Source organism: Triturus cristatus, chromosome 11 (assembly GCF_964204655.1).
Source record: "Triturus cristatus chromosome 11, aTriCri1.1, whole genome shotgun sequence".
Classification (NCBI taxonomy): Eukaryota; Metazoa; Chordata; class Amphibia; order Caudata; family Salamandridae; genus Triturus; species Triturus cristatus.
The window spans coordinates 936311465-936323886 of record NC_140594.1 but is presented as its reverse complement, the minus strand read 5'-3'; the positions used below and the strand labels follow the sequence as shown (position 1 = coordinate 936323886).

General features: G+C 36.7%; 1 long non-coding RNA gene across 1 annotated transcript in view; it reads right to left on the bottom strand.

Moving 5' to 3' along the window:
- Positions 1-291: 291 nt before the first annotated feature.
- LOC146785656 (uncharacterized) overlaps positions 292-12422 on the bottom strand; it is a 35267-nt gene continuing 23136 nt past the window's right edge. The window contains exons 47-70 of the long non-coding RNA XR_014970722.1: positions 12016-12169; positions 11504-11626; positions 10996-11114; positions 10484-10640; positions 9975-10128; positions 9467-9585; positions 8959-9077; positions 8451-8569; positions 7942-8095; positions 7430-7552; positions 6918-7040; positions 6410-6528; positions 5901-6054; positions 5389-5511; positions 4881-4999; positions 4373-4491; positions 3861-4017; positions 3350-3472; positions 2838-2960; positions 2326-2449; positions 1817-1970; positions 1309-1427; positions 801-919; positions 292-445 (exon numbers count right to left, since the gene is read on the bottom strand). This is a non-coding gene — a long non-coding RNA (uncharacterized LOC146785656). The remainder of the gene's footprint in view (positions 446-800; positions 920-1308; positions 1428-1816; positions 1971-2325; positions 2450-2837; positions 2961-3349; positions 3473-3860; positions 4018-4372; positions 4492-4880; positions 5000-5388; positions 5512-5900; positions 6055-6409; positions 6529-6917; positions 7041-7429; positions 7553-7941; positions 8096-8450; positions 8570-8958; positions 9078-9466; positions 9586-9974; positions 10129-10483; positions 10641-10995; positions 11115-11503; positions 11627-12015; positions 12170-12422) is intronic.

Genomic DNA, 12422 nt, shown 5'->3' with positions numbered 1-12422 from the left:
TTTTATTGTGAAAATCAACAGCTCATTAGAAAATCAAATCTCAATTTTAGTTTTTAACCTCACATACTTCTCTGCAACATTGCTAGTTCCAGGATATAAAGCAGGCTTTAGTAGCGTTGGAGGCAGCCAGGCTTTTATGAACTATCATGACCAACACAATGTGATCCATATTACTCTCATCTTGACAGAAATTATGTTCAGGCACAGTCTCCCACTATAAGGTAGTGAGGACATGCTGATGCTGTGAGCGTCTTTTTAATGCATAAAGGAATTATTGTGAGTTTTACTTGCCTTATAAATTGGTAAAATGATCCCGTATGCCGGAAGACTTCCTTTTTTTTTTTCTTCAGTCTCGTCAATTCAGAGAAACTCGGTTGTGAAACACTGCCACCTCTGGTCATTCAGTATAATTTGCAGATGGAAAAGTCCACTGTTAGCACATTTTCTATAAGCAATACAAAAAAAATCTTGATTTTTAGAAAGCGTAAACAGATCAATACTATGGAGTCTTTTATTGTGAAAATCAACAGCTCATTAGAAAATCAAATCTCAATTTTAGTTTTTAACCTCACATACTTCTCTGCAACATTGCTAGCTCCAGGATATAAAGCAGGCTTTAGTAGCATTGGAGGCAGCCAGGCTTTTATGAGCTATCATGACCAACACAATGTGATCCATATTACTTTCATCTTGACAGAAATTATGTTCAGGCACAGTCTCCCACTATAAGGTAGTGAGGACATGCTGATGCTGTGAGCGTCTTTTTAATGCATAAAGGAATTATTGTGAGTTTTACTTGCCTTATAAATTGGTAAAATGATCCCGTATGCCGGAAGACTTCCTTTTTTTTTTCTTCAGTCTCGGCAATTCAGAGAAACTAGGTTGTGAAACACTGCCACCTCTGGTCATTCAGTATAATCTGCAGATGGAAAAGTCCACTGTTAGCACATTTTCTATAAGCAATACAAAAAAAATCTTGATTTTTAGAAAGCGTAAACAGATCAATACTATGGAGTCTTTTATTGTGAAAATCAACAGCTCATTAGAAAATCAAATCTCAATTTTAGTTTTTAACCTCACATACTTCTCTGCAACATTGCTAGCTCCAGGATATAAAGCAGGCTTTAGTAGCATTGGAGGCAGCCAGGCTTTTATGAGCTATCATGACCAACACAATGTGATCCATATTACTTTCATCTTGACAGAAATTATGTTCAGGCACAGTCTCCCACTGTAAGGTAGTGAGGACATGCTGATGCTGTGAGCGTCTTTTTAATGCATAAAGGAATTATTGTGAGTTTTACTTGCCTTATAAATTGGTAAAATGATCCCGTATGCCGGAAGACTTCCTTTTTTTTTTCTTCAGTCTCGGCAATTCAGAGAAACTAGGTTGTGAAACACTGCCACCTCTGGTCATTCAGTATAATCTGCAGATGGAAAAGTCCACTGTTAGCACATTTTCTATAAGCAATACAAAAAAAATCTTGATGATTAGAAAGCGTAAACAGATCAATACTATGGAGTCTTTTATTGTGAAAATCAACAGCTCATTAGAAATTCAAATCTCAATTTTAGTTTTTAACCTCACATACTTCTCTGCAACATTGCTAGTTCCAGGATATAAAGCAGGCTTTAGTAGCGTTGGAGGCAGCCAGACTTTTATGAACTATCATGACCAACACAATGTGATCCATATTACTCTCATCTTGACAGAAATTATGTTCAGGCACAGTCTCCCACTGTAAGGTAGTGAGGACATGCTGATGCTGTGAGCGTCTTTTTAATGCATAAAGGAATTATTGTGAGTTTTACTTGCCTTGCATATTGGTAAAATGATGCCGTATGCCGGAAGACTTCCTTTTTTTTTTTCTTCAGTCTCGTCAATTCAGAGAAACTCGGTTGTGAAACACTGCCACCTCTGGTCATTCAGTATAATTTGCAGATGGAAAAGTCCACTGTTAGCACATTTTCTATAAGCAATACAAAAAAAATCTTGATTTTTAGAAAGCGTAAACAGATCAATACTATGGAGTCTTTTATTGTGAAAATCAACAGCTCATTAGAAAATCAAATCTCAATTTTAGTTTTTAACCTCACATACTTCTCTGCAACATTGCTAGCTCCAGGATATAAAGCAGGCTTTAGTAGCGTTGGAGGCAGCCAGGCTTTTATGAACTATCATGACCAACACAATGTGATCCATATTACTTTCATCTTGACAGAAATTATGTTCAGGCACAGTCTCCCACTGTAAGGTAGTGAGGACATGCTGATGCTGTGAGCGTCTTTTTAATGCATAAAGGAATTATTGTGAGTTTTACTTGCCTTATAAATTGGTAAAATGATGCCGTATGCCGGAAGACTTCCTTTTTTTTTTTTGTTCTTCAGTCTCGGCAATTCAGAGAAACTCGGTTGTGAAACACTGCCACCTCTGGTCATTCAGTATAATCTGTAGATGGAAAAGTCCACTGTTAGCACATTTTCTATAAGCAATACAAAAAAATCTTGATTTTTAGAAAGGGTAAACAGATCAATACTATGGAGTCTTTTATTGTGAAAATCAACAGCTCATTAGAAAATCAAATCTCAATTTTAGTTTTTAACCTCACATACTTCTCTGCAACATTGCTAGCTCCAGGATATAAAGCAGGCTTTAGTAGCATTGGAGGCAGCCAGGCTTTTATGAGCTATCATGACCAACACAATGTGATCCATATTACTTTCATCTTGACAGAAATTATGTTCAGGCACAGTCTCCCACTGTAAGGTAGTGAGGACATGCTGATGCTGTGAGCGTCTTTTTAATGCATAAAGGAATTATTGTGAGTTTTACTTGCCTTATAAATTGGTAAAATGATGCCGTATGCCGGAAGACTTCCTTTTTTTTTTTGTTCTTCAGTCTCGGCAATTCAGAGAAACTCGGTTGTGAAACACTGCCACCTCTGGTCATTCAGTATAATCTGTAGATGGAAAAGTCCACTGTTAGCACATTTTCTATAAGCAATACAAAAAAAATCTTGATTTTTAGAAAGCGTAAACAGATCAATACTATGGAGTCTTTTATTGTGAAAATCAACAGCTCATTAGAAAATCAAATCTCAATTTTAGTTTTTAACCTCACATACTTCTCTGCAACATTGCTAGTTCCAGGATATAAAGCAGGCTTTAGTAGCGTTGGAGGCAGCCAGACTTTTATGAACTATCATGACCAACACAATGTGATCCATATTACTCTCATCTTGATAGAAATTATGTTCAGGCACAGTCTCCCACTGTAAGGTAGTGAGGACATGCTGATGCTGTGAGCGTCTTTTTAATGCATAAAGGAATTATTGTGAGTTTTACTTGCCTTGCATATTGGTAAAATGATGCCGTATGCCGGAAGACTTCCTTTTTTTTTTTTTTCTTCAGTCTCGGCAATTCAGAGAAACTCGGTTGTGAAACACTGCCACCTCTGGTCATTCAGTATAATCTGTAGATGGAAAAGTCCACTGTTAGCACATTTTCTATAAGCAATACAAAAAAATCTTGATTTTTAGAAAGGGTAAACAGATCAATACTATGGAGTCTTTTATTGTGAAAATCAACAGCTCATTAGAAAATCAAATCTCAATTTTAGTTTTTAACCTCACATACTTCTCTGCAACATTGCTAGTTCCAGGATATAAAGCAGGCTTTAGTAGCGTTGGAGGCAGCCAGGCTTTTATGAACTATCATGACCAACACAATGTGATCCATATTACTCTCATCTTGACAGAAATTATGTTCAGGCACAGTCTCCCACTATAAGGTAGTGAGGACATGCTGATGCTGTGAGCGTCTTTTTAATGCATAAAGGAATTATTGTGAGTTTTACTTGCCTTATAAATTGGTAAAATGATGCCGTATGCCGGAAGACTTCCTTTTTTTTTTTGTTCTTCAGTCTCGGCAATTCAGAGAAACTCGGTTGTGAAACACTGCCACCTCTGGTCATTCAGTATAATTTGCAGATGGAAAAGTCCACTGTTAGCACATTTTCTATAAGCAATACAAAAAAAATCTTGATTTTTAGAAAGCGTAAACAGATCAATACTATGGAGTCTTTTATTGTGAAAATCAACAGCTCATTAGAAAATCAAATCTCAATTTTAGTTTTTAACCTCACATACTTCTCTGCAACATTGCTAGCTCCAGGATATAAAGCAGGCTTTAGTAGCATTGGAGGCAGCCAGGCTTTTATGAGCTATCATGACCAACACAATGTGATCCATATTACTTTCATCTTGACAGAAATTATGTTCAGGCACAGTCTCCCACTATAAGGTAGTGAGGACATGCTGATGCTGTGAGCGTCTTTTTAATGCATAAAGGAATTATTGTGAGTTTTACTTGCCTTATAAATTGGTAAAATGATCCCGTATGCCGGAAGACTTCCTTTTTTTTTTCTTCAGTCTCGGCAATTCAGAGAAACTAGGTTGTGAAACACTGCCACCTCTGGTCATTCAGTATAATCTGCAGATGGAAAAGTCCACTGTTAGCACATTTTCTATAAGCAATACAAAAAAAATCTTGATTTTTAGAAAGCGTAAACAGATCAATACTATGGAGTCTTTTATTGTGAAAATCAACAGCTCATTAGAAAATCAAATCTCAATTTTAGTTTTTAAGCTCACATACTTCTCTGCAACATTGCTAGCTCCAGGATATAAAGCAGGCTTTAGTAGCATTGGAGGCAGCCAGGCTTTTATGAGCTATCATGACCAACACAATGTGATCCATATTACTTTCATCTTGACAGAAATTATGTTCAGGCACAGTCTCCCACTGTAAGGTAGTGAGGACATGCTGATGCTGTGAGCGTCTTTTTAATGCATAAAGGAATTATTGTGAGTTTTACTTGCCTTATAAATTGGTAAAATGATCCCGTATGCCGGAAGACTTCCTTTTTTTTTTCTTCAGTCTCGGCAATTCAGAGAAACTAGGTTGTGAAACACTGCCACCTCTGGTCATTCAGTATAATCTGCAGATGGAAAAGTCCACTGTTAGCACATTTTCTATAAGCAATACAAAAAAAATCTTGATGATTAGAAAGCGTAAACAGATCAATACTATGGAGTCTTTTATTGTGAAAATCAACAGCTCATTAGAAATTCAAATCTCAATTTTAGTTATTAACCTCACATACTTCTCTGCAACATTGCTAGTTCCAGGATATAAAGCAGGCTTTAGTAGCGTTGGAGGCAGCCAGGCTTTTATGAACTATCATGACCAACACAATGTGATCCATATTACTCTCATCTTGACAGAAATTATGTTCAGGCACAGTCTCCCACTATAAGGTAGTGAGGACATGCTGATGCTGTGAGCGTCTTTTTAATGCATAAAGGAATTATTGTGAGTTTTACTTGCCTTATAAATTGGTAAAATGATGCCGTATGCCGGAAGACTTCCTTTTTTTTTTTGTTCTTCAGTCTCGGCAATTCAGAGAAACTCGGTTGTGAAACACTGCCACCTCTGGTCATTCAGTATAATCTGTAGATGGAAAAGTCCACTGTTAGCACATTTTCTATAAGCAATACAAAAAAAATCTTGATTTTTAGAAAGCGTAAACAGATCAATACTATGGAGTCTTTTATTGTGAAAATCAACAGCTCATTAGAAATTCAAATCTCAATTTTAGTTTTTAACCTCACATACTTCTCTGCAACATTGCTAGTTCCAGGATATAAAGCAGGCTTTAGTAGCGTTGGAGGCAGCCAGACTTTTATGAACTATCATGACCAACACAATGTGATCCATATTACTCTCATCTTGACAGAAATTATGTTCAGGCACAGTCTCCCACTGTAAGGTAGTGAGGACATGCTGATGCTGTGAGCGTCTTTTTAATGCATAAAGGAATTATTGTGAGTTTTACTTGCCTTGCATATTGGTAAAATGATGCCGTATGCCGGAAGACTTCCTTTTTTTTTTTCTTCAGTCTCGTCAATTCAGAGAAACTCGGTTGTGAAACACTGCCACCTCTGGTCATTCAGTATAATTTGCAGATGGAAAAGTCCACTGTTAGCACATTTTCTATAAGCAATACAAAAAAAATCTTGATTTTTAGAAAGCGTAAACAGATCAATACTATGGAGTCTTTTATTGTGAAAATCAACAGCTCATTAGAAAATCAAATCTCAATTTTAGTTTTTAAGCTCACATACTTCTCTGCAACATTGCTAGCTCCAGGATATAAAGCAGGCTTTAGTAGCATTGGAGGCAGCCAGGCTTTTATGAGCTATCATGACCAACACAATGTGATCCATATTACTTTCATCTTGACAGAAATTATGTTCAGGCACAGTCTCCCACTGTAAGGTAGTGAGGACATGCTGATGCTGTGAGCGTCTTTTTAATGCATAAAGGAATTATTGTGAGTTTTACTTGCCTTATAAATTGGTAAAATGATCCCGTATGCCGGAAGACTTCCTTTTTTTTTTCTTCAGTCTCGGCAATTCAGAGAAACTAGGTTGTGAAACACTGCCACCTCTGGTCATTCAGTATAATCTGCAGATGGAAAAGTCCACTGTTAGCACATTTTCTATAAGCAATACAAAAAAAATCTTGATGATTAGAAAGCGTAAACAGATCAATACTATGGAGTCTTTTATTGTGAAAATCAACAGCTCATTAGAAATTCAAATCTCAATTTTAGTTTTTAACCTCACATACTTCTCTGCAACATTGCTAGTTCCAGGATATAAAGCAGGCTTTAGTAGCGTTGGAGGCAGCCAGGCTTTTATGAACTATCATGACCAACACAATGTGATCCATATTACTCTCATCTTGACAGAAATTATGTTCAGGCACAGTCTCCCACTATAAGGTAGTGAGGACATGCTGATGCTGTGAGCGTCTTTTTAATGCATAAAGGAATTATTGTGAGTTTTACTTGCCTTATAAATTGGTAAAATGATGCCGTATGCCGGAAGACTTCCTTTTTTTTTTTGTTCTTCAGTCTCGGCAATTCAGAGAAACTCGGTTGTGAAACACTGCCACCTCTGGTCATTCAGTATAATCTGTAGATGGAAAAGTCCACTGTTAGCACATTTTCTATAAGCAATACAAAAAAAATCTTGATGATTAGAAAGCGTAAACAGATCAATACTATGGAGTCTTTTATTGTGAAAATCAACAGCTCATTAGAAATTCAAATCTCAATTTTAGTTTTTAACCTCACATACTTCTCTGCAACATTGCTAGTTCCAGGATATAAAGCAGGCTTTAGTAGCGTTGGAGGCAGCCAGGCTTTTATGAACTATCATGACCAACACAATGTGATCCATATTACTCTCATCTTGACAGAAATTATGTTCAGGCACAGTCTCCCACTATAAGGTAGTGAGGACATGCTGATGCTGTGAGCGTCTTTTTAATGCATAAAGGAATTATTGTGAGTTTTACTTGCCTTATAAATTGGTAAAATGATGCCGTATGCCGGAAGACTTCCTTTTTTTTTTTGTTCTTCAGTCTCGGCAATTCAGAGAAACTCGGTTGTGAAACACTGCCACCTCTGGTCATTCAGTATAATCTGTAGATGGAAAAGTCCACTGTTAGCACATTTTCTATAAGCAATACAAAAAAAATCTTGATTTTTAGAAAGCGTAAACAGATCAATACTATGGAGTCTTTTATTGTGAAAATCAACAGCTCATTAGAAATTCAAATCTCAATTTTAGTTTTTAACCTCACATACTTCTCTGCAACATTGCTAGTTCCAGGATATAAAGCAGGCTTTAGTAGCGTTGGAGGCAGCCAGACTTTTATGAACTATCATGACCAACACAATGTGATCCATATTACTCTCATCTTGACAGAAATTATGTTCAGGCACAGTCTCCCACTGTAAGGTAGTGAGGACATGCTGATGCTGTGAGCGTCTTTTTAATGCATAAAGGAATTATTGTGAGTTTTACTTGCCTTGCATATTGGTAAAATGATGCCGTATGCCGGAAGACTTCCTTTTTTTTTTTCTTCAGTCTCGTCAATTCAGAGAAACTCGGTTGTGAAACACTGCCACCTCTGGTCATTCAGTATAATTTGCAGATGGAAAAGTCCACTGTTAGCACATTTTCTATAAGCAATACAAAAAAAATCTTGATTTTTAGAAAGCGTAAACAGATCAATACTATGGAGTCTTTTATTGTGAAAATCAACAGCTCATTAGAAATTCAAATCTCAATTTTAGTTTTTAACCTCACATACTTCTCTGCAACATTGCTAGTTCCAGGATATAAAGCAGGCTTTAGTAGCGTTGGAGGCAGCCAGGCTTTTATGAACTATCATGACCAACACAATGTGATCCATATTACTCTCATCTTGACAGAAATTATGTTCAGGCACAGTCTCCCACTATAAGGTAGTGAGGACATGCTGATGCTGTGAGCGTCTTTTTAATGCATAAAGGAATTATTGTGAGTTTTACTTGCCTTATAAATTGGTAAAATGATCCCGTATGCCGGAAGACTTCCTTTTTTTTTTCTTCAGTCTCGGCAATTCAGAGAAACTAGGTTGTGAAACACTGCCACCTCTGGTCATTCAGTATAATCTGCAGATGGAAAAGTCCACTGTTAGCACATTTTCTATAAGCAATACAAAAAAAATCTTGATTTTTAGAAAGCGTAAACAGATCAATACTATGGAGTCTTTTATTGTGAAAATCAACAGCTCATTAGAAAATCAAATCTCAATTTTAGTTTTTAACCTCACATACTTCTCTGCAACATTGCTAGCTCCAGGATATAAAGCAGGCTTTAGTAGCATTGGAGGCAGCCAGGCTTTTATGAGCTATCATGACCAACACAATGTGATCCATATTACTTTCATCTTGACAGAAATTATGTTCAGGCACAGTCTCCCACTGTAAGGTAGTGAGGACATGCTGATGCTGTGAGCGTCTTTTTAATGCATAAAGGAATTATTGTGAGTTTTACTTGCCTTATAAATTGGTAAAATGATCCCGTATGCCGGAAGACTTCCTTTTTTTTTTCTTCAGTCTCGGCAATTCAGAGAAACTAGGTTGTGAAACACTGCCACCTCTGGTCATTCAGTATAATCTGCAGATGGAAAAGTCCACTGTTAGCACATTTTCTATAAGCAATACAAAAAAAATCTTGATGATTAGAAAGCGTAAACAGATCAATACTATGGAGTCTTTTATTGTGAAAATCAACAGCTCATTAGAAATTCAAATCTCAATTTTAGTTTTTAACCTCACATACTTCTCTGCAACATTGCTAGTTCCAGGATATAAAGCAGGCTTTAGTAGCGTTGGAGGCAGCCAGGCTTTTATGAACTATCATGACCAACACAATGTGATCCATATTACTCTCATCTTGACAGAAATTATGTTCAGGCACAGTCTCCCACTATAAGGTAGTGAGGACATGCTGATGCTGTGAGCGTCTTTTTAATGCATAAAGGAATTATTGTGAGTTTTACTTGCCTTATAAATTGGTAAAATGATCCCGTATGCCGGAAGACTTCCTTTTTTTTTTCTTCAGTCTCGGCAATTCAGAGAAACTAGGTTGTGAAACACTGCCACCTCTGGTCATTCAGTATAATCTGCAGATGGAAAAGTCCACTGTTAGCACATTTTCTATAAGCAATACAAAAAAAATCTTGATTTTTAGAAAGCGTAAACAGATCAATACTATGGAGTCTTTTATTGTGAAAATCAACAGCTCATTAGAAATTCAAATCTCAATTTTAGTTTTTAACCTCACATACTTCTCTGCAACATTGCTAGTTCCAGGATATAAAGCAGGCTTTAGTAGCGTTGGAGGCAGCCAGACTTTTATGAACTATCATGACCAACACAATGTGATCCATATTACTCTCATCTTGACAGAAATTATGTTCAGGCACAGTCTCCCACTGTAAGGTAGTGAGGACATGCTGATGCTGTGAGCGTCTTTTTAATGCATAAAGGAATTATTGTGAGTTTTACTTGCCTTGCATATTGGTAAAATGATGCCGTATGCCGGAAGACTTCCTTTTTTTTTTTCTTCAGTCTCGTCAATTCAGAGAAACTCGGTTGTGAAACACTGCCACCTCTGGTCATTCAGTATAATTTGCAGATGGAAAAGTCCACTGTTAGCACATTTTCTATAAGCAATACAAAAAAAATCTTGATTTTTAGAAAGCGTAAACAGATCAATACTATGGAGTCTTTTATTGTGAAAATCAACAGCTCATTAGAAAATCAAATCTCAATTTTAGTTTTTAACCTCACATACTTCTCTGCAACATTGCTAGCTCCAGGATATAAAGCAGGCTTTAGTAGCATTGGAGGCAGCCAGGCTTTTATGAGCTATCATGACCAACACAATGTGATCCATATTACTTTCATCTTGACAGAAATTATGTTCAGGCACAGTCTCCCACTATAAGGTAGTGAGGACATGCTGATGCTGTGAGCGTCTTTTTAATGCATAAAGGAATTATTGTGAGTTTTACTTGCCTTATAAATTGGTAAAATGATGCCGTATGCCGGAAGACTTCCTTTTTTTTTTTGTTCTTCAGTCTCGGCAATTCAGAGAAACTCGGTTGTGAAACACTGCCACCTCTGGTCATTCAGTATAATTTGCAGATGGAAAAGTCCACTGTTAGCACATTTTCTATAAGCAATACAAAAAAAATCTTGATTTTTAGAAAGCGTAAACAGATCAATACTATGGAGTCTTTTATTGTGAAAATCAACAGCTCATTAGAAAATCAAATCTCAATTTTAGTTTTTAAGCTCACATACTTCTCTGCAACATTGCTAGCTCCAGGATATAAAGCAGGCTTTAGTAGCATTGGAGGCAGCCAGGCTTTTATGAGCTATCATGACCAACACAATGTGATCCATATTACTTTCATCTTGACAGAAATTATGTTCAGGCACAGTCTCCCACTGTAAGGTAGTGAGGACATGCTGATGCTGTGAGCGTCTTTTTAATGCATAAAGGAATTATTGTGAGTTTTACTTGCCTTATAAATTGGTAAAATGATCCCGTATGCCGGAAGACTTCCTTTTTTTTTTCTTCAGTCTCGGCAATTCAGAGAAACTAGGTTGTGAAACACTGCCACCTCTGGTCATTCAGTATAATCTGCAGATGGAAAAGTCCACTGTTAGCACATTTTCTATAAGCAATACAAAAAAAATCTTGATGATTAGAAAGCGTAAACAGATCAATACTATGGAGTCTTTTATTGTGAAAATCAACAGCTCATTAGAAATTCAAATCTCAATTTTAGTTATTAACCTCACATACTTCTCTGCAACATTGCTAGTTCCAGGATATAAAGCAGGCTTTAGTAGCGTTGGAGGCAGCCAGGCTTTTATGAACTATCATGACCAACACAATGTGATCCATATTACTCTCATCTTGACAGAAATTATGTTCAGGCACAGTCTCCCACTATAAGGTAGTGAGGACATGCTGATGCTGTGAGCGTCTTTTTAATGCATAAAGGAATTATTGTGAGTTTTACTTGCCTTATAAATTGGTAAAATGATGCCGTATGCCGGAAGACTTCCTTTTTTTTTTTGTTCTTCAGTCTCGGCAATTCAGAGAAACTCGGTTGTGAAACACTGCCACCTCTGGTCATTCAGTATAATCTGTAGATGGAAAAGTCCACTGTTAGCACATTTTCTATAAGCAATACAAAAAAAATCTTGATTTTTAGAAAGCGTAAACAGATCAATACTATGGAGTCTTTTATTGTGAAAATCAACAGCTCATTAGAAATTCAAATCTCAATTTTAGTTTTTAACCTCACATACTTCTCTGCAACATTGCTAGTTCCAGGATATAAAGCAGGCTTTAGTAGCGTTGGAGGCAGCCAGACTTTTATGAACTATCATGACCAACACAATGTGATCCATATTACTCTCATCTTGACAGAAATTATGTTCAGGCACAGTCTCCCACTGTAAGGTAGTGAGGACATGCTGATGCTGTGAGCGTCTTTTTAATGCATAAAGGAATTATTGTGAGTTTTACTTGCCTTGCATATTGGTAAAATGATGCCGTATGCCGGAAGACTTCCTTTTTTTTTTTCTTCAGTCTCGTCAATTCAGAGAAACTCGGTTGTGAAACACTGCCACCTCTGGTCATTCAGTATAATTTGCAGATGGAAAAGTCCACTGTTAGCACATTTTCTATAAGCAATACAAAAAAAATCTTGATTTTTAGAAAGCGTAAACAGATCAATACTATGGAGTCTTTTATTGTGAAAATCAACAGCTCATTAGAAAATCAAATCTCAATTTTAGTTTTTAAGCTCACATACTTCTCTGCAACATTGCTAGCTCCAGGATATAAAGCAGGCTTTAGTAGCATTGGAGGCAGCCAGGCTTTTATGAGCTATCATGACCAACACAATGTGATCCATATTACTTTCATCTTGACAGA